Genomic DNA, 22,511 nt, shown 5'->3' on the forward strand with positions numbered 1-22,511 from the left:
TCATGAAACTAGACATCAAAATACTGAACAATCCAATTTAAAAATGGGCTATAGAGCTAAACAGAGAATTCTCAAAGGAAGAATTTCAAATGGCCGAAAGACATTTAAGGAATATAAGTTTTTAAGATACGTCCTTATGTTTTATGAATTTCAGTAATATCTGTTGTAACGTCTCTTTTCACATATAACTTTATTGATTTTGGTCTTCTGTCACCACTCTACATGCAGTGGGACCTGGGAAAATGGAGCCCATAAATGAGGTGGACTAAAGTCTCATGCAATATTCCACTTTATTCAGAGCATCAGACAGTTTATACTCTGAGGATTAAAGAAGGTTACATGAGTAAAGTTCTCATGAGTTCAAGCTATATACAATCACGAGGACAAGCCACATGTGGCAAAAACATGGTTTTCCTTAGAGGCATATAAAAGATAGTTTAAACATTTAATTAAATAACAACAGCAAGCAATAACGAGTAATCTGAAGTCAACTCATTCCTATTTGCTATATCTAGGAGGAGCATGCAAACACATTCCAAGAACAATTTCATGGTTTTGAAGAAACTGAGATCAAAAGATTCTTGTCTTGCTTTCTTGGAGTTTTCTCACAAGCACTCAGAATTCTCCTCACATGACTCTGTTCTCAAATCGTGTTCTACCAGTCTTCTTTTACTCCTTTGCTAAATTTGTCAATCTTTTTATCTTTAAAGGAAGTATCCCATTGATTCTGTGTATTGTTCTCTTGTTGTTTCTATTTTATTAATTTCTACCTTGTTCTCAATTATGTACTTTATAAACTGCCTTTGAGGTTGGATTGTTTTGTTTTCCTGGGCACTAAAGTGCATCATTAGTGTATTGACTTCAGATTCCTCTTAGGATTAAGGGGAATTAGAACAATGAACTTCCCGCTGAGGATTGGTTTCTTTAAAGCCTATAGGTTTCACTGTATTTTATTTTCTTTCAGTTCCCTCTCAATTTCTTCAAAAACCTCATCAGTATTGCATCACAGCATGTTGTTTAATCTCCAATGAGTTTTTATTTCCTATAATTTTCCTTGCTATTGATTCTAGCCCTCCAAGTTAGCTTTAACTCTCAACTTGACACAGCATAAAATCACCTGAAAAGAGAGTTACAACTGTCCTTATCAGGTTGGTCCGTGGGCATGACTCGAAAGATTGTGTTGATTACTAATTGATGCAGGAGGGCCCTAGTCACTTGCAGACACTACCATCCCTAGGCGGGTGATCCTGGGATGGTACAAAAAGCTAGATGTCTTAATTAGGATTTCTATTGCATTGGTGAAACACCATGACCAAAAGCAAGTTGGAAAGAAAGAGTTTATTTGGCTTATACTTTCAGATCATAGTACATAACTGGAAGAAGTCAGGATAGGAACTCAAGCAGGGCTGGAACCTGGAGGCAGGAGCTAATTCAGAGGCCATGGAGGGGTGCTGCTTACTGGCTTTCTCCCCATGGCTTGCTCAGCCTGCTTTCTTATAGAACCCAGGACTACCAGTTCAGGGATGGGCCCACCCACAATGGGCTGGGCCCTCCTCCATCAATCACTAATTAAGAAAATGCCCTACACTCAGGTCTTATAGAAGCATTTTTCTCAAGTAAGGTTCCCTCCTTTCAGATAACTCTAGCTTGTTGGAGTTTGAATGAAAATGGCCCCCATAGGCTCATAGGGAATGGCACTATTTGGAGGTATGGCCTTGTTGGAGTATATGTGGCCTACTCCATCTTGTTAGAAGAAGTATATCACTGGGGGTGGGCTTTGAAGTTTCAGAAACCAAGATAGGCCCAGTGTCACTCTCTCTTCCTGATGCCTGTAGATCCAGATGTAGATGTAGAACTCTCAGCTGCCTCTCCAGCACCATGGCTGCATGTGTGCCACTATGCTTCCTGTCATGGTGAGAACGGAGTAAATCTCTGAACTATAAACCAGCCCCAATTGTTTTCCTTTATAAGAGTTGCTGTGGTCCTGGTGTTTCTTCACAGCAATAAAACCCTAAGACTCTGATGTCAAATTGACATAAAACTATCCAGCACACTAGCTAAGCATGAACCAGAGAGTGAGACAGTAAGTACCATCCCTCAATGATACCTGCTTCAAGTTCCTACTTGAGTTCTTGCCCTGACTTTCCTCAATAAAGGGCAATGAACCAGAAATGTAAGCCAAATAAACTCTTTGCTTTTCAAGTTTCTTTGGGTCAGAATATTTTATTACAAAAACAGAATGAAACTAGAACACTACAGTCACTCAACTGTGGTCTAAAATACTCAGGGTTAAATGTATAATTGGGAATAGGGGCAGGGGAATGGGGGGAGAGCTGGAATAAGGGATGTGTTAACCAAAACTTAGGATGTATGGAAAAGTCTTATGAAAATATACTCATTTGTACATTAATTTTAAAATATAATATTCAAAAAGGAGTTTAATCATGAATAGATAATACTGCATGACTAGATAATACTGCTTCCAGAAGACATGAGCTAATGAAAAGCTAAATTTAATGAAAAACTAAATGACAAGCAGAGGACTCCTTCTTACAAGTTATTGGTCAAAAGCACCTAAAACAACGTAAACTATTGTCATTGCTCTCAGTTGCCCATCATAACAGTGGTAGTTTGAAAAGAAAACAGCCCTTAAAAGGACTGGCACTATAAGGAGGTGTGGCCTTGTTAGAGGAAGTGTGTCATTGTGGGGGTGGGATTTTAGATCTTTTTCTCAAGCTTCACTCAGTGTGACAGTCAGTTGACTTCCTGTTACATGCCAGAAGTAGCAGTCTCAGCCCCAAGCACCCACTATGTTCCCTGCCATGATGATAATTGACTGAACCTCTGAAACTATAAGTGTGTCCTCTCAATTAAATGTTTTCTTTATAATAGTTGCCATGGTCATGGTGTCTCTTCATAGCAATAAATATCCAAACTAAGACAATAACTAAATGTAAAGACATTATTGCTAAAGACCTTACCCAATTTGGTTGCAGGACATTGGGAAATTAATCATATAGTTATTTTTTGCTAAGAGTAGTTGTTTTCTCCTTGATACTTTCAACAAAATAACCATGTAAGTAAATCTCAATAACTGGTATGTATGTTTTATCTACAACTCAAAAAGTCACAACTGATTGAATTAGCATTATTAATAAGAAATCTCACATACTTGATTATATGTTCAGTTAGAATTCCTGCTTAAATTTGTATCTAAATATGCTTACTTTAATAATATTATTGAATATTTTATAGTATTCTCTTCCTGCATAACTCTATGTAGTTAGTTATTTCTTTTGAGTTTAATTTTAATTTAATATTAGTGGCTTTATTTTTATTTATTTATTTATTTATTTATTTATTTATTTATTTATTTTGGTTTTTTGAGACAGAGTTTCTCTGTAGCTTTGGAGCCTATCCTGGAACTCACTCTGTAGGCCAGACTGGCCTTAACTCACAAAGATCCGCCTGTCTCTGCCTCCTGAATGCTAGGATTAAAGGCATGCACCACCACTGCCCAGCTAGTGCCTTTCACTTTTAATTAGCTCTTATTATGTGAATTTTAATCTTCTCATTTAAATAGCCTATATGATTTCCCCACTTTGATATTTATTTCACCTAAGTAACAATGTAGATGGCATTGTGAGATGTGGCATTGAACAGCTGATATTGAGGGAAACATACCCTCTGGATTTTATTGAATGTGAAGCCAGAAGTTCTTTGCTTTTACCTTGTATTCAGCTCTTAGATCACAGATGGTTCCTTCCTCAATAAAAGTAATCAAAGGCCCTAACACAGCCCTTTCCTACCTCACACCACTCAGACACTATAATGACTGTCACACCCTTGATATAACTGAGTACCACATTTATGGCTTTCAGGGATCTTGGAAAAGAAAAAGCCTTCTTTTTTTAATTCATTTTACATACCAAACACAGATCCCATTCTCATCCTTCCTTCCTCTCCCTCCTTTCCCCCATTCCCTCCTCCAATAGAGTGAGTTCTCTTCTTATACAGCCACTTTGGAAATCAGTATGGCAGTTTCTCAGAAAATTGGGAATCAATCTACCTCAAGACCCAATGATACCACTCTTGGGCATATACCCAAGGGATACACAATCATACCACAAAGACACATGCTCAACTCTGTTCACAGCAGCATTATTTGTAATAGCCAGAACCTGGAAGCTACCTAGATGCCCCTCAACTGAAGAATGGATAAAGAAAATGTGGTACATATACACAACAGAAAAGGGCTTCTTATCAAACATTATGCATCCATGAAAGCTGTCCTCTACATGGTACTAGCTCACAGGGACACCCTGGCCTTCCAGCTACTTCCTATAAAAGCAAGGATTCATCACAGAAGATGTCAAACTCAAAGCTCTCTGGGAATGCTTCAGGAAGATGAGCAATGGTCTTGTCATCTGCTAGAAGAGGTGAAATTTCTGCATCTGAAACATGTTTGGTTTCCAGACAGGCAGCCTCATTGAAAGGTACGTGAAACTCAGGAGTGGGTGTTACCTCCTGAACCTTTGGTGCATATTGTCAGAACCAAGCCATTTCCTGAACCTCTTCTGGGTGTTTAAAGGTATACCAGTACCTTTCTTTCAGCATAGTATCTTCCCAGGAGAGGTTAATGGGCCTGTTTTTACACATAGGTGCAATTATTATGTCTCTGGTGAGGAATGGGATGTTTTGTTTCTGATGATCTGGCAGTAAGTGGAAATGGATGGCCTATACTAAAGAAGTAATCTGGAATTGAGCCCAGATCTGGTGAAGACTAGAGATGCTAACCAAGGTCTGGGTGACAATGGCCACCAGCCCAAACTCCAATAATTCTTCACAAAGCACCACCTGGGAGGGGTTTATCCCATAGCTTTCCAGAGAGCGGATGGAAGCATTGAGGCAATTCTTTTTTTTTTTTTTTGAGACAAGGTTTCTCTTTGTAGCTTTGGAGCCTTTCCTGGAACTTACTCTGTATCCCAGGCTGGCCTCGAACTCACAGACCCATCTGCCTCTGCCACCCGGGTGCTGGAACTAAAGGTGTGAGCCACCACTGCCCAGCTGAGGCAATTCTTAAAAACCACGGGGTAATGATGGTCAGAAAGCTTGTGGTACCTAAGAAGGCAAGGGTGAACACTAAACAGGGTTCACCGGAGACCATTTCAGTCATCATCCTCTACTCCCAGGGGAGGTGAGTCCTAGTTAAATCTTCAGAATGACCCTACAGAGTAAAAATGGCTATCTTCATTTTTCCTGTCTGCATTTGAGGCCAAGATTCTCCAGACAACCCACACACGTTTCCCCACAAACCCCACATAGAATCATGCAAGTTCAAATCTATTGCCTTTAGAAGAAAAGCAGCCATCAAAGACCCCAAAGTAGGCATTTGGAACTACTGCTGCTTCTACTGACACAGATTCAGGGGATGCCTCTCCTGATGTACTGGACATGTGCTGATGATTGTTAAAACTCCTGCCAGAAACCCTTCAAACTGATATTGAGTTCATGCTAAAGCCTTTTTTTAAATGTCCGTTCTGATGTTTATTTTCCTATAATTAAGGAAAAATGGGATAGTAGGGAAATCTCATGTCCTAACTGAGAGCTCTAAGACTTTTCCCTGTTGCCCTGGCTGCCTTGAGGAATTAACTAATGCTCACACATCCAGGTGGACTTCCCTTACGTCTGCCCCGGGCATGTCTTGAGGAAACTACGCAACAACTGCGGACACTTGCCACTAACTCACAACTCTAGCTCTTGCGGTTGTAACCCAGACAGCACTGTTTCACACAGCTTGCCTCCGACTTTCCCTGCCACTTTTCATCAAAGCCAGAGGAGAGGCCCTGACCTTGATAGCCCAAAGGAGGCACTGTCTGGACTGGAACAAGAAAGACCAAGCCATGATTCCTATAAATGTAATTTTTCATTTGCTTGAAAATCTGCTGAGACTAGAGCACATACACACTGAGTCATATCTAAGCAGGCTTTTTGGTTCACTTTGTGTGCTAGCACCAAGACATTTTCCTTGGTCTTTCAACACCAGATCCAATAAATTATTTCATTCTGGACACTGGAAAGATTTCTCAGTGGTTAAGAGCACTATTTTATTTTTTCCAGAGGACCCATGCTTGGTTTCCAGCACCCCATGTAGTACCTCACAAGCATTGGTAACTCTAATGCCTGGGGGTCAGTGCCCACTTCTTCCAATGCATGTTCATAGACATACACAAAGTCAAAACATCTATATGTATAATATAAAATGAAAAAAAATTTAAAGCATTTCACTTTCATACTGGGTTGCCTTGCCCAGCCTTAATACATGGGGAGGTGCTTAGTCTTACTGCAACTTGGTATACCATGATTTGTTGATATTCATGGGAGACCTGCCCTTTCCTAAACAGAAACAGAGGAGGAGTGGCTTGGGTGGGTGGGAACAGAGGGGGGTGGGAGGGGCTGGGAGGAGAGGAGAGAGGGGAAACTATGACTGGGATGTAAAATAAATAAATAATTTTTTAAAAATTATTTCACTCTAGTTTTTTTTTTTCTTGCCTGTTTTTAGAATAAGAATCTGAGGAGGTTACAGGAAGGTAGATGGCGTCAGTGATAGCAGGAGACCACTGGCAGCAGAGGCAGAGCAGAGCCTCAGAACCACGGATGGCCTAGACTGTGGTAAAAGCTGGGCCACAGGAGCAGCCAGAAGTGTTGCTAGCAACAGGAGCAGCTCTGTTGGAATTTTTAGTGGCCCTGGAAGCGGCAGAGGTGGGGCTGTAAGAACAGCAGCAGAGGAGCAACAAACATCTTCAGAACCTTCACCACAGTGACCACAACCTTCAGCTTGATCTTCAGCCAACTCTGAGTGCCTTGCCAGCTTCCTCCATCTCAATACCACCTAATAGCAGGACCAGCCTTGAATTCTGTATCTATCATCTCTTTCATCTCCATCAATGTTTTATGTGTACCTTAGAGAGTAGTATTATTAATTTAACTAATTTAACTTCACAAAGAAATATCAGCCTATATGTACATTTATTAATAGGGCTCATGTACTAGTTTATATTACTCAGTGTGAAAAAGATCCCAGAAAGAAATGGCACCTTCCTGACCTTTCTGAAAGGGTGATTTACCAAGTAGACTATCAATACCTGTGAATTTGGAATGTTGCAAGACCAGAGCCAAATTATCTTGGGTTATCTTTAACCATCTTAATAGCCATTTTTATCCTCCTTTGTACCTGACATAGTATCTTTGTGACTATTAGGTAAATCCTTTAGGATATGTAAGTAGATACCTAGCTCCCGCCAACCATCATATAGCAAAGGCCTATAGCAGTGGTTTCCTACTTTGCTTTAGCTGACCTACTTAATGTTCCCACATATGTATCTAAAAGTGGCTTGATTTATGGTCTTCTTTTGGTTTGTTCGTTGTTTGTTTGTTTGTTTTTATTACTATAAAAACTTCATCTGACTGTTACCACATTGAAAAAATGAAATCTTGGATGACCTAAATCTATGTTCCCCAATTGTGGTCACTCATATTTGGCTCCATGTTGCACAAATCTCCAAAGGTCTTCTAATAAAAACACAGAGCCAGATATTGGGGTAAATGCTGAGAGGTCAGAGAGACAAAGGAACAAGCCACTAGAAAAACTTCTCACCACTACTGAATCCTCAGGCCGAATCAAAGGTGAGATCCTATCTCTACAAATCCTCTGACTGAACACCTTTGAGTCCTCAGCCCAAAAATCTTCCTAAGCCAAAAGGGCTCTAGTTCCTGTCTCCTTATGCCTTACATGTCTTTCTACACCCAGTCATATCACTTCCTTCCTAGTGCTGGGATTAAAAGCATGTGACTTCCCAAATACTGGTAGCAAAGGCATGAGATTGCAAGTAACTCCCAAGTCCTGGGATTAAAGGTGTGTGCCACCACTGCCTGGCCACTATGTTTAATCTAGTGGCTGGCTCTGTCCTCTGATCCTCAGGCAATCTTTATTTGATACGCAATATATCACCACATTTCCCCTTTTTTTCTAAAATAATGAAAGAAGGTTATAACTAATATAAGAAAAACTATATGCAATAAGTATATACAATATATATGTCAAGAATTACATTAACAATGTACATTAATAATGGACATTAACAATGTCCAGTCCCTTAACATGATTTATGGGGACATGATTTGTTACAACAATGGAATACCTAGATTAACATTCCTCCAATCTCAGAAACAAACCATAAACCAACATATGTTTCTGGGAAAAAATATTAGAAGGTGTTGTAAAGAACGGTCACCGATCATCCAGATTGTACATGAATAGGGCACAATAGCTGCTGATCTTTCAAAGACACCAACAGCCCTATCTTTAAAATGGCTAACAGACAAGGTTGTATGGGTTCAGCAATGGCCTTTAACAACAGAGAAACTACAGGCCTTAGAACAGCTGGCACAAGAGCAGTTAAATTCTCAGCATATTTAAAGAATCAACCAGCCCTTGGAATTCTCCTGTATTTGTTATTAACAAGAAATCTGGTAAGTGGAGAACGGTAACAGATCTAAGGACTGTTAACAAGGTAATTCAGCCAATAGGCTTTCTACAATCTGGAATTCCTTTGCCTACTCTGTTACCTAAAGGATGGCCTCTTATAGTTATTGATTTAAAAGACTGTTTCTTTTCAATACCCTTACAAGAAAAAGACAGAGAAAAATTTGCCTTCATGGTACCTACTTATAATAATTCTTAGCCTGTTAAGAGATCTCAATGGAAGGTTCTCCCACAAGGAATGTTAAATAGCCCAACCCTGTGCCAATATTTTATATGACAGCCATTGGAAGTAATACATAAACAATTTCCTCAATCTATAGTTTACCATTATATGGATAACATTTTACTAGCTTTTTCAAATGTAAATACTTTAGAAAGAATGTTTAAAGAAGTAAAGAAAATTTTGCCTTTTGGGGGATTACAAATTGCTCCTGAAAAGATACAAAGAGGAGATTCTATTAATTATTTAGGATGTAAAATAGATCTACAAAAAATTAGACCCCAAAAGGTGCAAATTAGGAGAGATTGATTGCAGACACTTAATGATTTTCAAAGATTACTAGGAGGCATTTCCTATCTATGGCCCACTATTGGGATAAGAAATGATGAACTGAGTAATTTGTTCAGAACTTTAGATGGTGACAAAGACTTAAATAGTCCAAGAGAATTATCAGCTGAAGCTGAGAGAGAATTGGCATTGGTGTTTAAGTGGTATAACTCTCACCTGCCATGTTGCCACTGAAGCCTGTCATGACCAGGGGACACGTCTCTGTACCAGGGCTGGTAATGAGAGACATGAACTAGGAAGCTGTTCTTAGATTCACTTTAGAGTCTCTTTCTAAGTTTTCTCAGGTTTTAGGTGGAACTCTTGCCCCATTTTGGGTGCCCATTTGTATGCTTGGCCAGTAGTCAGGCAGAAAGTATAGGCAGGGCAAGCAGACTAGGAGAAGACTGGGAAGAGGAAGGGTGGAGGGAGGAGATGACAGGTCACTGCCAAAGAAGCAACAAGATATCAGAAGACCAGTAATGCCATGGCCAAGTGACAACATATAGATTAATAGAAATGAGCTGAGTTAAGTTATGAGAGCTAGCTAGCAAGAAGCCTGAACCACAGACCAAACAGTTTGTAAGTAATAGAAGCCTCTATGTGTTTACTTGGGATGAAGCTGCTGCAGGACTGAGCAAGACACAGGAAAACTTCTGACTACAGCCACTTTCAAGAGAATGTTGTGGTTTTATGTTGACACTATGTTCTTTTGTGTCAAAGTGTGTCCTTTAGGCTCATTTCAGGTATGGTCAAGCAATTCTCCATAACAGTGAAGTGCCACTAACCTCATATTCTCTCTACTGTGGCTCATCTGTGCATTCCACAGCAATGAGCAAATTTCCATACTCCTGCTGTTTTGATGATGGTGTGCCCATGTCCATGGCTATAAGTGCAAGAAACTCTAAGGTTAAGGACTTCTTCTGTGGCCTCTAATTGAAAAAAATCCCACTTCCATATTAGTTGATCAAATTGTTTAGGCCACTGACCCCATTGACAGCAATAAACAAACCTGACTCTTAAGTCAGAACACTGAACAGACTGTGACAATGATCCACAAGAGAAAATGCCAGACCCAATGTGCACATGAAGAGAACCTAGCACTTCCCAAAACAGCCTCACCAATAGCAGCTCCCACAGTAGACATGAGTTGACATCATTTCTTTGAGGCACAGAGAAATGAAAAGGTTATAGAGTAGTGAGAGCATGAAGAGACATAGATGAGCCATTGATCACTCCTAGCTTAATGAGTCATTCTAGAGCAATAAAATGAAAGAAGAAAATAAGAGGGATACAAATGGGAAAGGAAGATGATATAATTCTCTATATAAGGAACTCCAAAGATTCTCCCAGGAAACTCTTGGAACTTGTGAACACTTTCAATAAACATGTGAGAGTACAGCATTACTGACAAAAATCTGTAGCCTTCCCATTTTCTTTTTATTTTTCTTTCTTTTTAAAATTTTTGAGATTATAAGTTATTTGCAACATTTCTTCTTTCCCTTTCCTCCCTCCAAATCCTCCCATATATCCCTACTCTTCTTCAAATTCATGGTCTCTTCTTTTTTGCTAATTGTTATTGAATGCATATATGCATATATATGAATGTATTATACATAGGAATATATATTTCTAATATAATCTATTCAGTCTATATAGTGCCACCTGTTGTATGTTCTAAGGACTGATCATTTGGTACTGGATAACCAATTGGTATGCTCTTCCCTGGAGAAGGCCACCTCTCCCATTCCCATCTTTCCTCAACTGCCTATAGTTCTTTGTTTTGTTTTTTTTTGTTTTGTTTTTTTTTTTTTTTTGGTTTTTCGAGACAGGGTTTCTCTGTGTAGCTTTGCGCCTTTCCTGGAACTCGCTTTGGAGACCAGGCTGGCCTCGAACTCACAGAGATCCGCCTGGCTCTGCCTCCCGAGTGCTGGGATTAAAGGCGTGCGCCACCACCGCCCGGCATAGTTCTTTGTATAGAGGTGACGCCTCATAGCCTTTTTTCTATGCAATTTGGTGTATCCATTGGTGTCATCCTTGTTTGGCTCACATTTGGGCAGTCATGTTGGTAATACTCTATGAATGTAGCTTCTGATATTGCTTGGAGACACAATCTCACAGCAAACTCCCTGATCCTTTGGTTCTTACAGTCTTTCCTCTTCTACAAGAATCCATTGGTGTCATCCTTGTTTGGCTCACATTTGGGCAGTCATGTTGGTAATACTCTATGAATGTAGCTTCTGATATTGCTTGGAGACACAATCTCACAGCAAACTCCCTGATCCTTTGGTTCTTACAGTCTTTCCTCTTCTACAATGGTTCCAGAGTCTTAGGTACAGGCATGTTTTGTAGATGCATCCCTTAGAACTGGAGCCTTCTTATTTTTAATAACAAACATGCTCCAGAAGAAACAAGGAAAGCAATCTCATTTAAAATTGCCTCATAAGCTTCTTCATTGAGGGGTGGTAGCTACAGTTATCTGTGAGTATAAGAATAATCATTAGAATGCAGTAATCATGCTGGTCTAAAAAGTGGCAGCAGTAGATTCTTTTCCAAGGTTCATGACTGATGTGGGATGTCCTTCTGTATGCTGTGATATGTGTTGCTCTCATTGGTTGATAATAAAACTGGTCAATGGCAAGGCAGAATAAGATTAGGTGGTACAATCAAACTGAAGATGGAGATGAAGAAGAGCAGAGTCAGGGCAGACACCAGCCAGTCACTGAGGAAGCAAGACATGTAGAAAATAAGGTAACAAGCCACAAACCACATGGCAAAGCATAGATAAGAAATATAGGTTAATTTAAATGTAAGAACTAGCTAGTAAAAAGCCTTAGCCATTGGCCAAGCATTTATAATTAATATAAGCCTTTGAGTGATAATTTGGGAAGTGACTGTGGAATGAGGCAGAGCAGAGAAAAGCCTCCCATTTGCAATATGGCATTCTAATGTGGGGCTGAAATTTCCACATAAAACCTGACAAAGTTTACAAAAGGGTTCTAGAAATGTAAGAATGGGGTCAAGGTGGCAAGGCTAGCTATTTGGGCAAGAAGCTGCTCTTGCCTGGACTGCTTGACAGTGTGCTGTATAAACTGGACATGCAGGACCCACAGGAAGGTGACCACTAAACTTTGCCAAAATAAGGTTCCTGCTTCACAGAAGAAACTGCCAGACATTCTGCAGGATACAGAGAAAAGTGATTGATGACCTTTGCCAATATAGGCAGGACAGTCCTTCAAATTTCCTGCTTCACTAAAAAGTCTGCCAGATACCCTAGGCCTATAGGCTGAAGATGGGTGCCCTAACATTATAGAAGAACTTTGGGTGACTTTCCAGGCAGCCAGATGTCTCTATCATTTCTAGAGTTTTAGAAGCTGCTTACAATGCACTTCCTATTTATTCAAGTAATATGATATCCTTCTGGGGTCTTTGATGGAATTGAAGACTAGATAGTTATAATTATAGTTTTCCTTAGTTATGATAAAAGGTAAATTAGATATGAAACTTTAGACTCACCAAGATAAGACAGATCATTGAATGTTTTCTCTAATTTTGTCAAATATAGACTAAATATTGTAACTATAATTCTTGCTTGATAACTGTTTTGTTATATGCAATTTACTATGTTAAAGTTAAAACCTTCCTTTTTGAATAAACAGAAAAGGGGGAAATGCTGAGGGATGTCATTCTGCATGATATGAATATGTGTTGCTCTCATTAGTTGATAGTAAAGCTGTTTGGTCAATGGCAAGGCAGAATAAGGTTAGGCGGGACAATCAAACTGAAGAAGGGCAGAGTCAGGGCAGACATCAGCCAGTCATCGAGGAAACAAAACGTAGAAAATGCGGTAAAAAGCCACAAACCATGTGGCAGAGCACAGATAAGAAATATGGGTTAATTTAAATGTGAGAACTAGCTAGTAAAAAGCCTGAGCCATTCCCCAAGCATTTATAATTAATATAAGCCTGTGGGTGATAATTTGGGAAGTGACTGTGGAACAGGGCAGGACAGAGAAAAGCCTCTGTTTACACATGACCTCACCAGTCCCAGAAAGCTGGCTAGGTTGCCAGTACTGGACATGATTTCCCTCCTGTTGAACATGCCTTAAATCCAATTAGACAGCTATTGCTTTCCACTGACATGAGAGTGCCACCTACTTTATGCCTATCTCACCATGCTGGTAATTGCCATGGGTCACAGATGTTGCAGCCTGGTAGGACTGTTTAATTGCTTCCCTGCCTTGGGAGCTTGCATAAGTATTTTCTGGAACCATGGAAGACAGACTGCAGAAAAGAGGCTTTCAGGTCAGATCAAGCTCAAACCTTCTGAATCCCATGTCCTAAGTGTGTGGTGTCTTCAGCAATAGTGGCCCACCTTCAACTCCCAAAAGGCAATCAAAGACTACACTGATAATCCTTATTGTTTTGAGAGTCATTCAGACTTCCTTAACCAACTATTCAAGAGGAGATTATTGCTGGCTTAAGTTTCTTCAAGATATAGATGATAGATGATAGATAGATAGATAGATAGATAGATAGATAGATAGATAGATAGATAGATACATAGATAGATACATAGATACATAGATAGATACATAGATACATAGAGATAGACAGATCACATATAGTTGTATACAGTGTATAATTATATGTAGTTATATATAGTTTATAATATATCTTATACAGTGTATAACTTTAGATAAATATACAATAATATATTTGAGGCTTTATCAAACAGCCCAGGTGTCATTTGTCCCTCCTTTTCCTTCTGCATTGAACTCTTTTCCTCCTCTCCAGTTGGAAACGTTTTCCTATTCTTCTGCTTCCCACTTCATATCACCAGAATCTTGCTGTTCCCCTCCTCGCCCACCACTCATAGTCCCTTTACTCTTTTCTGGTTTCATGGTTACTCCATGTTGTATACTCACATGTGAGGATTTGGAGCTAGGAACTGCAGTTGAGAGGAAATGTGTGGACTTTGTCTTTCTGAGTCTCGGATATCTCACTCAATGTAATCTTTTCTAGGTGTATCCATTTTCCAGAAATTTTCATGCACAGATCAACAAAGGATCATAGGGACCACAGTGTCTACATTACATCTCTTGCACCTGTGGCTCAAGGAACTTATCTGGAGGTTGGTGGATGATTTTGGAATTTGACCTGGGAAAATCATTGAGTTCTCAGAGCTTAATCCCAAAAGTGTGTGAAGAAAGAGGAACTTATTCACTGCTGGGAGGAGTGTACACTGGTGTAGCCATCATGGAAATCAAAATGAAGATTTATTAATAAGCTAGAAACAGAATTTCTAAATGACCCAACTATATCCCTCCTGGGCATCTACCCAAAAGACTCCATATGCCTCTACAGAGGTACCTGCACATCCAAACTAATAACTACACTATTCATAGCATCACAGAAATGGCATTAGGCAAAATGTCCATCAATAGATGAATGGATTATGAAAGTGTTGTGATGATTGTGTTCCCCAAAATATTGTGCAACCTAATAAACTTATCTGGGGTCAGAGAACAGAACAGCCACTAGATATAGAGGCCAGAAAATGATGGTGCACACCCCTGTAATCCTAGCATTCCAGAGGCAGAGATCCTTCTGGATCTCTGTGAGTTCAAGGCCACACTGGAAACAGCCAGGCATGGTAACAAGAGCCTTTAATCCCAGAAAGTGATGGTATTTAAGGAAGCAGAAAGGTATTTAAGGTGTGAGGACGAGGAACTAGAGCCTGGTTAAGCTTTTAGGCTTTTGAGCAGCAGTTCAACTGAGATTCATTTGGATGAGGGCTCAGAAACTTCCAGTCTGAGGAAACAGGATCAGCTGAGGAACTGGCAAGGTGAGGTAGCTGTGGCTTGTTCTGCTTCTCTGATCTTCCAGCATTCACCCCAAAACCTGGCTCCAGGTTTGATTTTATTAATAAGACCTGTTAAGATTCCTGCTACATAGAGGCACAACAAACAAATGCTGATGCTTATAGAATTAAGTGTTTCAAAGGTTTATGTGTTTCTAGAATGTAGTCTTTTATTTTAATTAACTTCACAAAAATATGACCGTGTTTATAAAGTTTTGGCTAGGGCTTTCCCATGAGTCTCCACTACCTGGGATTCCTCATATCGTTGTGAGTCCGTCATGTTTATTTAATGTAAGGTGAAGTAACTCTTCATATGGGCAGAGTGCTCTTTAATTTCATACACTATCCAAAACCAGTCATTCATGCACTCCATAGTGATGGGCATCTATGCAGGCATCAGATATTTTGCAGGAAGTGTATAGGGTGTGAGTGCAAGAAACCTGTGAGGGAAGGGTCCCTGTCTCTGGTCTGCATTAAAAATAAATATCCATCCAAGAAACGCACTCACCTGTGAATAAGTCACCAATAGTTGCAGGCCACTCACCCCACCATCAGCACCACTGAGTCTGTCTCACTGGCCAGGAGGTTGCCCAGGCCATGGTAAAAGTCTGCAAGAGAAGACCCAGTGTTAAAGCAGTTGTGACAAGAACCAAGCACTTTCCACCACAGCCCCTGAGACAGCAGCTACCATCCTGCACCCAGAGATGACATCTTTCTGAAGTTCAGAGAAGTTCAGTGGCTACAGGACATGAAGGGCAGCAAGAGAAAGAAGAGACAAGATTGCAGGGTGCTTCCAGGGGTGAGGGAGAGGCTGCAGTGCAGCAGTGAGAAGCTCTGAATTGTATTTTGGGGTTCTTCAGGTGGGAAGAGAAAACTGAAGCTAAAGATGACGACTGGAGCCAAGACACTGTGTTCTGGGTTTAGAAGTGAAGGGGAGGAAGTGAACAGATTTTCTCACCATGTGTCAGCCAAGCTGAGCAAAGTGCAGGAATCTGAAAGTGTTGTGAAAAGGCAGAAATGGCCAGTACTATGAGTGCAGAGGAAAGGTAGGAGTCACAGCTAGTTCCAGGACAGTCCTTCTCTGACATGCTGCCCCCATGTAGACTTAGACCAACATAGAAACCATTGCTGTGTAAGTTACAACCCACTGACTGGGGTGAGCCCTGAGCTCTGCACCCATCCTCTCTTTAAGAGGCTCCAACTTCTACCTTCATTACTCCCTCCTGACAAGTCCTCATGAGAACACGTGCCAGATTCTACCTTTGATGAAGACCTTACTTCCCACCTCGAATGGAAGCTCCTTACCTAGGCTTCCAATCATAGCACCTCCTCCATGATAGAAGATGATGCCTCGGTGGGGTTTGGAAGACAATTCCTTGGGCTTGAACAGTCTCACAGGGACTGTTCCAAAATGCATGTCAGTCACCAACACATTAGGATCCTTCTTTATCGTCATTAGGCCTTGGAGAAACTGTAAAAACCTGGGCATGGCACAAATTCTCAGTTTCTCTAGTATGTTCCCCTGTAGTAGACAAAGGATGGAAAGTGAGGCATAAGAGAGTGTGGTGGGTGAGTAGCTGCTGAAGCCACTTAGCATTTTCAGGTTTATTCACCAGTTCTCACCTGCTTGCTATATGTGCAAAGAGGTCATGGGGACATAACTCACTGTGCATTCTTTTCATATAGGGGAGCCTGTTTGAACTTTACTTCCCAAAATGTCCTGAATGAATGATGATGTTGCTGTGATTGAAGTGTTGGCCTCCCTCCATCAAAACTCACATTCAATTTCCATTGTCAGTATTAAGAGGTGGGCATTTTAAATGGCAATGATGTGGCATCATCTTGTGTTGCTTAAGTTCTTTATAGGTGATGGGGATAAGTATCTTCATAATAGGCTCCTAAGAATAAGGTCATCTGGTTTTCCTGTCTTATGACCATAGGCATACTTGCCTTTTCTAATGAGAGGTGACATGAGATGACCCATTGCTGAAACCATTGCTCTAGGGCTTTCCAAACTCCAAGAATGATTACAACCATTCCTCCTTGCTCTGGGCTACACCAAACTGCTTGGAGTTGTTACAGCAATCCCACAGAGGTGAAAAGAAGGACAGATACCCCATGAAGGTGCCTCAGGATGAGGTAGCAAGATAATTGAGACAATTGATAGAATATTGTTATACTATTAGACATTGCTGAGGCAGATTTTTTGGTCTTTCTTTGGCCCCTGGATCTTAAGGCCAATTAGTGTTCACTTGAATCCATCAACAGTGTAGATGGAGAATCATACCCCACTGGTACCTTCATAGTCCCACTATTTGTCATGGGCTGCTGACCCTGGAGCATGCTTAATTATACTATTCATCCTCTATAAAAAACATTCCATTGCATAGATGACAGATTCCTAAAGTCTTAGTGTTCTAACAATTCAGAATTCACCTAAATGGAATACAGGTGCACCTCAATAACAGAGGACGGAGGATGAGGGATTGATCCAACAGGGTACAAGGATCAAGCATAGCTATAAAATTCTTGGGAGTACTATGGTCCAGTAAGACCACATTATGATACCTGACAAAGTAACTGAGAAAATCTTGTAACACCCAGTGTCTGCAAATGTAAAATAGATAAAGGTATACTTGGACTCCTGGGAAGTTGGCAGATTTTCACATCCAACCTTGCCCAAGTTGCCTGCTCACAGTAAAACTTGGTAAAGAGAGTGACCATATGGAACTGAGACAAAAAGGCTCAAAGGACTTTTAATGAGACTATGATAAACTATTAATCTGAAGGTTTAGATCATTGTAGGACCACATAAACAGCTGTTGGCAACAGATATGGATGGGGCATTTAAATAAGTCAAGTTGACCCAAGAGAGACTACTAAGTACACTATATAGAACCTGCATATTTCAGGGAGGAATGCAAATATGCATGTATGGACACCAAAACAGGCTTTTTGCAAGCATTTCCATGTAAACAAATGACTATCAAAGCCACTCTAAAGCATCACACAACTCAGTGGTAAATGTGGGCACTCACGGAGACTTGATGGTGACAAGAGTAGCCATTGCACACACTGATGTGCCAAGTGTGACTGAATACAAGCAGGTTCAATGACACATCCACCACCATACAGACCGACTGGGCCTGGGTTACTTTTTTAATAGATTATTAAAACAATAGTTAAAGAACTTAAGTACAGAGGCAGCCTGCAGGGGTGAAAACGGCACCCCCAGAGGCCATAACTTTGTTAAATGGAAACCCCAGGTGCCAGACATGGGTTGCCTCCCTACAAGTTGTTGGCCAGGGAGGCAGGGAGGCACCTGAGGCCCCATAAAACATAAAGGCTCTGGCCACTGTGGTTGGATACCTGCCAGGACTAGATGGTAAAACTATTGCTAAAGACATCATGTGATCTGGCTGCAAAACAGGAAGAAATAAAGCTGGGACAGAGGTGGAAGTTTTCTTCTTACTGACTGTCTTTCATAGTGCCAGAATGTGCTATGTGGGCTGCTGGAGGAAAACTGTCACAGAAAGACATGCTCAGCTATGGTCCCTGCATGCTATAGTACCAAATGCCAGAAAAGGTGTGCCTGTGTGTGAAATAGGGACATGGCTATTGTGGGACAATCAACAGCTTTTCCACTGCACATAAGACCCACTACACGTGAGAGAGTTCATATCTGGTACTGTAAACCAAGACAAAACCCAGTGGCTAGGGAGGTCACAGCTTCCAGAGGGCAAGTCCCTGATACTGTTTTTAATGTATATGATGTGCAGCAGTTTCTTCTATATGGAAACTTTCCCTCCAAAAGGGAGCAGGCAGCTCATGACACTCAAGGGGCAAACTTCACATGGCTGGAAACATTTCATAGTCCTACAGGCAGTAACCAACTGTTGGACAATGAACTCTGAGCAGAGGTGCAGAACTGATACTCTCAGGCCTGGAAAGCTGCAGAAGGCTCAAAATGACGTGAATATCCAAGCTCGGAGGTCATATTCTTGTGAAGACACCCTCCACCTCCTCCATCTTACATTGGTGGCTACTTCTTCCTTAGAAGACATCACTACACTGTCCAGACACTGTGAGAAGTCATTGAATACTACATTGCAAATGTAGAATTATTTAGATGTCTCCCTTCCATCAGGAAGAGGTCGATGGGGAGAAGAACCCCATGCATGTCATTCCACTCCTGTTCTCCACCTCTACAATAAATAATAAATGATTATTCAAGAATTTTTAACAACGCAATGTCATGTATGACAATTTCAAAGTATAAATAAGCATTCTTTTGTTTTATTGTTGAGGCCACAAAGCAAGGCTAAGCTTCCCATTTTGTGACCATGGAATGTTTCCAAGCTATTTTTGTTTCTATATAAACCTGACTCTCCTTTCTTTGTTTTGGGCCATGAGAACATCAACCACTTGGATTTCTTCATGCTTGCCATCCTTATAGGCAGCATGCCAGCGGTCTCTGGGCTACAGAGATCAGGCAGAGTCTCCCACATAGAACACACCATGAAGAGGAAACACTATACTCAACTCCACATCTTCTGTGAGCACATGTAGCCTGCCATCATCAGCAGGTGCTTAGATTAGGGACTGTTTTTAAAGTAAAATAGTAAGGTTGCAAGGATCCACATGTTTCTCTGCCTTTGGTGACCCAAGGCTCTCATTTGGAGTGCCAGGAGCCCAAATTAGCATGTGACCCTTAATGTTCCTTATTTCTCTAAAGTGGTCCATTGTTCCTGGTGGAAAATCTCCACAGGGCAGGAGTATATGTTTTCACAACTTTTCAGACCCTATGACGCCTCCTTATCAAAGCGCCATCTAATGCTTTCAGCAGCATGGTCCTCCAGAAGCCATTACTTCATTTCAGAAGAGGATGCTGAGGCACAGGGAAGTTAGCCAAGGTCTCTTGAGCCAGTGAGAACACAGCAGCAATGCTTACTGGACAACCTGACTGTGTGCTTGTTACCTTTCTCCTCCACACCTCCTCCTCAGGTGACTTTTGACATAATCACTGCGAAATATCTGTCAACTGCCAGGATTCCAATCAGAATTTCAAAATAAGGACTCATTCTATTTACCTACTTCTCACATGGGGCCAGACTATCCTTCACACATCTGCTGTATCTATCAGCATGCGCTGATCTCTGTCCCCAATTTCCAGCCCAGAAGACCAGCACAGGGCACCACTGTCCATGCAACTATGCTAAAGGGCTGGGTGGATCCATCACATGGATGTCATCAAAGAGGGCCTGAATTGTTCTCAGGACAAAGCCTAGTAAATTAATCTCTGCCCTCAGGTCTCAAGTTGATATAAGTAATCACTCAGAGACAAGGACATGGAACAAAGGGTGATTGGGCTATGGCTGAATGTGGTTTTGGATCTATGAGGCTTTAGAGGGTAGAACCTGGGTCTGAAATTATTTTCACAGCCTTCAGAAAATAGCTTCATACATACATAGTGATGCATCCTGTAATAAGATCCTTCAAAAGATGGGAGTAGGGGATGGCCACTTTAAGGTGGCTAGACTATAGATAAGGTCAGGCTAGAATATAGTGTGAGATCTTTTCTCAACAAGAAAGAAAATAAAAGCAGAAAATGAAAGAGGAGAGAAAAGGGAGAGAGGAAGAAAATCCAAGAAGAGAAAATGGGAAAGAAAAGAGATGGGGAAGGTGAGAGGTGGGTAACAAGAGACTTCCCCAACTCAGTCCTATGAGAACCTAGAGAAAGGAGAAAGGGGAATGAAAGGAGAAGAGTCAGGTTCAAAGAGCACCCCCAATCCATGGCAGGGCCCGAGAGAACACTCATCAAAGCTATCAGGTACTGGATAATGCAATGCATAAACCATAACTTGGCCGGCTGCTTCAGGGTGGAAGGAATTCCTGCACTGGGAAAGTGCCGAATAACAACCCATACAAAGAGTCCCAGTAAGAATGTAGGTAACCCTGCTAGCAGCAGCAGCCATAGGACAGCCATGACCCAGATGCTCCAGAGCCCCCAGGAGCTGTTGTCCTGGAGAACGTCCTTCAGAACTTCTGTGAAGAGCACCAGATCCTGTTTTATAGATTGCTGCCACCACCCTCTCCTTCCAGTGTATGTCTGGCACAGTAACCTGACCTGTTTCTCAGAAGTCCACAAAAGCAAACGAGAGCCAGAGAAATCTATGCAAAAAAAATTGTCTTTTTGTAGACCCAGTTCAATTGAAAATTAAAGCTGGGTTTAGGGTTGGAGCATGGCTCTCTCCTTCTCTAAACCCAAGAATGCTTGTCAAAGTAAAATCCAAAATCTCTGTCTCATATCAGAAGAGCCACCTGATATGGGACAGAAAAAAACCCAAAATTTAGGGACTATTTTATTGCAACTAATCTCATAATCCTTTGGTTTCATTTTGATTCTTTGCCGTTTTTCTTAAAGTATATATATTATCCCAAAATTTATAAGACATATATATTTTTTAACTTTTTGTCATGATATTAATGGTCATATAGAGTACTAACTAATTCTAGAAAAAGGCTTCACCTAGTTTCCTGTACATGATTTGGGGTCTGAGTCTCTATCAGGTAAATAGGAATTAAGTTTTCACACTCTGGATGTACATAGCAAATATTGATTCTTTAACCTCTTTGAGATCTGCTGCATATGACATAAAATGTTTAAGTTTTCTGCAGTGAGCCACAACCAAAGCAGTGACTTTTGAAGTGTCCAAAATGAGGATGGGGCCCCACAATGACGATTCCAGCAGGACTATGATAATGCCACTAAACTAACAAACACCACCCAAAGATTGACTTGGAATACAAACTGCTCAGGACAATTTCAAGTTGGTTAGTTAACATGGTCCAGTCTCACAGACCACTCTAGACAGGACTTGAGCTAAACCCTGAATTTTCCCATTATGCAGAGACTGGACAACAAATGGTACAGCTAGCTATCCCAGGACTTGAAGTTTTTGAGCATCCCCTAAAGATGCCAATGACCCCAGACAGCAGGAAGTAATTTTAAGAACATAACACCCTCATTCCCAAGCGATGCAGTGGGTATTTTTGGTTGCTCAATGTGTTGTGGATATTTGTCATTGTTTAGGGGAGTGGTTACAAGTTGTTATTGGTAATGGTCAGGAAAAAAGTTGAACAAAGGCGATTAGATTCAGGGTTCTTGTTTTGAAAAGAAAAAGGGGAGAAATAGAAATGGTAGGATAAAAGGGTAGATTATTGAATCTACTCTGAAAAGGAAAAGGGGTGATACAGATATGATAGGGAAAAAAGGATAGATTATTCAATCAATATTTAAACCAAAAAAGCAACTACTACTTTTAAATATATTACATTGGCTTGGAGTTTTATGTATTGATACATATTTGAGGTTATTTTGTTATACTATATATACATTAGGGAAATGATGGGATAAAAAGGTAGATTACTGAATCTACTTTTAAAACAAAAAAGCAACTACTAGTTTTAAATATTTCACATTGGCACAGATTTTTGAATATTGATTTAAATTTAAGGTTATTTTTGTTCAAACATACTGTACATACATTTCTTCTCTTG

At 40.6% G+C, this 22,511-nt stretch overlaps 1 pseudogene; it reads right to left on the bottom strand.

Moving 5' to 3' along the window:
* Positions 1 to 1,113: 1,113 nt before the first annotated feature.
* On the bottom strand, positions 1,114 to 20,937 carry LOC128096157 (arylacetamide deacetylase-like 4; annotated as a pseudogene).
* Positions 20,938 to 22,511: the final 1,574 nt, after the last annotated feature.

The sequence above is a fragment of the Peromyscus californicus genome, unplaced genomic scaffold (genome assembly GCF_007827085.1).
Source record: "Peromyscus californicus insignis strain IS unplaced genomic scaffold, ASM782708v3 Scaffold_5__1_contigs__length_169319896, whole genome shotgun sequence".
NCBI classification, from domain to species: domain Eukaryota; kingdom Metazoa; phylum Chordata; class Mammalia; order Rodentia; family Cricetidae; genus Peromyscus; species Peromyscus californicus.